The 5,088-nt window shown below is 50.1% G+C and overlaps 1 protein-coding gene and 1 non-coding gene across 2 annotated transcripts in view; one reads left to right on the top strand and one right to left on the bottom strand.

Moving 5' to 3' along the window:
• Positions 1-5,088, top strand: part of RPTOR (regulatory associated protein of MTOR complex 1) — a 428,490-nt gene that overhangs the window by 34,914 nt on the left and 388,488 nt on the right. The window lies entirely within an intron of this gene.
• LOC122152175 lies at positions 4,891-5,037 on the bottom strand. The gene has a single exon (XR_006164435.1). It is a non-coding gene; the product is annotated as a small nucleolar RNA SNORA57 (small nucleolar RNA).

The raw sequence follows: 5,088 nt of genomic DNA, 5'->3' as shown, positions 1-5,088 counted from the left end.
TGGTTTCATCTATGGAGTCCTGACAGTAACCCTTGCACTCATCTGCCCTTACCAAACCAAACCAAACTCTCTGCTGTCGAGTCAGATCCGACTCCTAGCGACCCCTCCTTGGGTTTCTGAGGTGGTATCACTATGGAAGTAGCCCTTACGGTGGTGTAACTGTTTAGAGAGGGCATCACCCTTGCTGAACTCTGTGGTGTTAAGCCGCAGAGCTGGGATTTGAAGGTGGGGATTAGACTCTAGTCTGTGCCTCCACGTGGCTTCCTCATTCCCGTCGGGCACCTGTGGAGGTGTTCAGTGCTTGAAAGCCGCCCCTCCCGTAGTGTCAGCAAACCTTGGTGGGCTCTGTCTGAGAAATGCAGCAGCAGGATGGCTTTCTGCCTGTGGAATGGGTTTTGGCATCAGGGTGACCTTGCTCCAAGCTTGGTCCAAGTTCATTCTTGCTGTCTGGTATCAGACGACTGCTTATCTCAAGTCTTAGTGTTTTCATTTGTAAAGTGGGTCTCAGAGGACCCCCCTCATGGTGTGGTTGTGAGAGTTAATGTGCTGGTATTTGTAAAGTAGCTGGCACTGTTTACAAGTAGTGAGGTGGCCAATAATTGATCTCTCTTGTAGAAGGCTGGTGGTTCAAACCCACCAGCCACTCCTCGGAAGGAAGACTGGGCAGTCTACTTCCATAGTGATACCACCTTGGAAACCCAAGGAGGGGTTGCTGTGAGTCAGATCCGAGTCCGCAGCAGTGAGTTTGGTTTTGGTTTGGTTACGAGGGGAGCTGGCGTGGGCATCTCTTACACGCCCGTGTACATACTCATCACGGCAGAGCCCGGTCGATCCCTGTGTGGGTGCTCAGATATTATAGACAATTGAATATTTGGAAGAAGAAGAGTAGAAAGTGCCTCCTGTTGAGACAGCAGCCTGTGCTTGCAAGTTTTATGGTGGGGGGCAAAAGTTGTCAGGCCGCCACCACCCTGACAGTAGTTCCATACTGGGCAGGCTTCGTTGTTTTAACCCTTTGCTGTGCAGGATGTTACTTCTCCTGAGCTGCATGTCTGAGTATGCCGAAGTGAGGTTCTGGTGAGTGATACGGATTTATCCAAAGCAGACTTGGTGACGCGTTCTCCATAAATCGGTGTTGTGAGCACTGTACGGGAAGTGCCTTGATTCTTGGGAGCAGAGTGGCAGGCATGATGTATTCAATACCGGCTTTTGTGTTTCTGGAGACGTCCGGTTCATTTCATTCAGGATGAGTGTTCTCGTGAGACAGTCCGGGTCTCTGGAGCCACACTGGGAAGGAGAGGTCGATAATGTCCCCTTCCTCCTGGTGAAGATGGCATGAGTCTCCCGTGTTATGTGGTCTGCAGTGTAAGCTGCCTGGGTGGAACAGTAGGTCCTGGGAGAAGCTCTCTCCTCGTGCTTGCTAATCAGGCCCTTCTTCTCGGGGTGCTGGTAGGATCCCCGCTTTTCCTGCTCGCCACTCTTCCCCACGGGTGACTTCATGGTGTCCTGGCTTCCCCTGGTGTAGCACTGCCCCAGGCTCCAGCTGAAATGAGCTTCAGGGGCAAGTACTTCTGCTCCCCGGCAGCCCTCTGGGAGGGGTGTGGGGGTCTGGTGCCGGACGCCATGTTCCCTGTGACTAGCTTTGGGACGTGGTCTCCTGGCTTGGGTCACTGGGCTCCTCCTTTGCCCTGTCTGTCCCACTGGGCCTGCTCTGATGACGGAGCTCAGGAGCTCGTTCCTGGGTTCCAGGGCCCGCATGTCTGCCGTGAACTCTGATTTGGTTCGGATCCTTTTTGAGTTCCTCTTTAGGGCTCCTGACCAGCTCTCCCTTTGTGGTTTTGCCAGGGTCCAGGAAGCAAACCTATGACGTGATGACCCTGAATGGTGTCAGGCTTCACCTGAAGTAGGGGCTGTGTCCACCTAAGGACCCCCAGGTGCCTGAACTGAATTTGGAGATTGCTTAATTCCATCCCCATCCCCTAATAGCCATCTTGTCCCTCTGGGGAGGATGTTGGTTGCTAGCTGCTTGTTCTGTCCTGGCTTATTATAAGCTAACTGTGACATCCTCGGTAGGTTTAAAGGGGCTGTACTAATGTCATAGGAGCTCTGCTGGCATAGTGCCTAAGGCACTTGACTGCTAACCAGAAGGCTGGCGGTTCAAACCTACCAGCCACTCCTCAGAAGGAAAGTGGGACAATCTGCCCATAGTGATACCGCCTCGAAAACCCAGGGAGGGGTTGCTATGAGTCGAATCTGAATCAATGGCGGTGAGTGAGTTGAGACTAATGTCTTGTGTCGCTGTGTTGAACTTCATACCGTGGACCTGTACTTCTAATCTCTAGTGTTACCTTGTTAAGATTTCTCACGGTTTTCACTTAAGTAAATGGGTTTGAGACATGGTTACCAGATGCCACCTGATAGGATTATTTCTCTTTGAAAAGAGTCTTGTGCCGAGTGGGTGGGGCTGGCGAGATGCACTGTAGTTTCCTCTGTCTGGTATGTACACAGAGCTGTGCTCTGAAAATATGTCTGTTATCTTCACAAATGGAGTGGGTCGTAGACTTGTGAGTCTCTTTGAAATACAGGAATAACAAATCCAGGCAAATGTAAAAAATGGCCTTTTAAGATTATCCTAATTTTCTATAAGAATATTCATTGCCTGTTTTTGTAAATAAAGTTTTTTTTTCTGACACAGCCATCCTCATTTGTCAGCCGTCTGTGGTGCTTTTGTTGCTACGGTGGTGAAGTTGGGTAGCTGGCACGGGCTGTATGGTCTGCAGAGCCTGAAATACTCTCTGTGTGGCTTTCTCAGAAACAGTGTGATGCACCCCAGGTCTCGTTTAGCCCTGGGCCTGAGGGCTGGCTTTTCTGGAGTCCCTACTGAATGTTCTTTGGGTGGGAACTTGGGAGTTTCCCAGCCTTAGCTAGCTTTGCCTCCCCAGTGCTTGTCCTTGAAGACGCACCGACAGTGCCAAGCCTGGCGCTCAGACAGAAACTCGTAGGACCCCGTCTGACCTCTGCAGGGCCCCCTCTGGACGGGGCCGTCTCCTCCTTGGCACTCTGGGCCCCAAATTTCAGATGCTCCGGGCCCGTCGTGGCCTCTGATCTCTGTCTCTTCGCTTCAGTGGCCCCACCGTGCTGTGCTTGGGCCCCTCTCTCCACGTAGACAGTGTGGGCCGTTGCGGGCCTCACCTCACTTTCTCTCTGTGTGTCAGGGCCACAGCCCTGAATGCGTCTTGTTGAGCGTCTGAAGAAGTACTTTCTAGGTTTTGCTCAGTTTTCTGGTTGTGCACGGTAGTGGGAGCAGTCTAGTACTAGTTATTCCGTCTCTCCTGGAAGTGGAGGTGTCCCTAAATACGATACAGAGGAGCCGACTGGAAAGGCAGGAAGTGTTGGAGAGATTGGCCTGGAGCAGTTTGTAAGTCGATGCTTTGCAGTTCAGACATTTGTTAGGGGTTGACGTCAGTGTTCTTCCACCGAACCTAATTATTCCCCCCAGTGGAGTTTCATTTTCCAGCTTAAATATGACATTAAAATTTATGATCACATTGGTGAATCACATTAGTGGTGCAGATTAAAGTGGGGAAGAGTTCAGTCTGCATGATCCCGGTGGTGGTAATTTACAAGGCGAGCTGTAGACTTCTCCTGCGGCAGGGACTTTGCATTCAGTTTGGGCTGTGCAGAGCCAGGTGGGTCAGAGGTGGGGACAGAAACAATTGTTAAACACATAAGAGGATTTAAGGCAAAATCCTTTCCTGTTATGGCCTTGCAGACCTAAATTGGCCGTGTCATCCTGCAGGCTTAGGCTACCAGATTTGCCTTGTTACTTTAAGGGTCTAGTTAATGAATCAGAAATCTTTTAGTGTTGCTAATAATCATTGGAGCTATGTAAGAAATTGTCTAATTGTTTTCTTTGGGCTGTTTCATTTAAGAAGGTCCTTTGTAGTCTTATTGATTGATTGATTATGCTGTGGGTGGAAGTTTACAGAGCAAACTGGTTTTCCATTCAACAATTGATGCACATTTTATTTTGTGACGTTGGTCGTGTTTGCACCGTGTAACAGCTCTCTTCCACCTCCTCCCTGTGTTTGCCTTTTCCGTTTGTCCTTCTCTCTTATCCCTTCCTGCCTTCTGAGCTTTGTCCCTGAGCTGGTGCTGCCTGTGTGATTTTGTATTGTTGACCGTTACTTTCATTTTTTAAATTATGAAAGAAAAATGCATAAAACATCTATTTACGGTTTGATCAGTGCTTACAGAAAGAACACCTGTGTACCCTCTGTGCAGGTCAGGAAATGGGCCATCTTCAGCAGACTGCTGCTGTTGTGGGTCGGTGCTGTCGGGGCGGCTCTGATGCAGCACGACCCCACGTGCGACAGAATGCAGCACTGCCCGGTCCCGTGCCAGCCCCGCAGTCCGTGCTGGAGCCCATAGTGGCAGCCACTGTGTCAGTCCTCTCACTGAGGGTCTTCATTTTCCACCGACCCTCTGCTTTCCCTTGTTTTGTTTTCCAATTTACCAAGCATGCTATCTTTCTCCAGGGACTCGTCCCTCTGACAACATGAGCAAAGTACACGTGATGAAGTCTGGCCGTTCGTGTTTCTGTGGGGCATTCTGGCTGTACTTTCTCCAGGGCAGAGGTGTTTGTTCCTCTGGCAGTCCGTGGTACATTCATTACTCTTCACCAACAGCACAAGTCAAATGAATCAGGTCTTCGGTGGTCTGTCTTGTTCATTGTCCAGCTCTCTAGACATCTTCAGTATGTTCCTTCCTGGTCACAGCCATCTCCCACCCCCAAGAGGCAAATACTGTCCTTTGTTTAAAATATTTTTCTTCTTTTTATTGTGGGAATTAAATATTTAAAACAGAACATTTGCCATTTCCCCGTTTCCCCCCCCTTGTCCTGGCGCTTCAGGATGGAACAGCTGGAGGGGAAGCCGCTGACACTGACGACGTGACGCCGAGGAAACGGGAGCCCCTGCCTCTGCCTCCATATGTGATGGGGACCAGGATCGCACGCCTGGCCCCGCCAAGAAAGGGAGGGTACTTCTCCATTTTTTACATGTATGATTCAGTGACATTAATTATTTTTAT

The sequence above is a fragment of the Orycteropus afer genome, unplaced genomic scaffold (assembly GCF_000298275.1).
Source record: "Orycteropus afer afer isolate SDZICR_OR568_19922 unplaced genomic scaffold, OryAfe1.0 scaffold00018, whole genome shotgun sequence".
NCBI classification, from domain to species: domain Eukaryota; kingdom Metazoa; phylum Chordata; class Mammalia; order Tubulidentata; family Orycteropodidae; genus Orycteropus; species Orycteropus afer.
The sequence above is the reverse complement of the archived record's forward strand: the minus strand, read 5'-3'. Positions and strand labels throughout refer to the sequence as shown.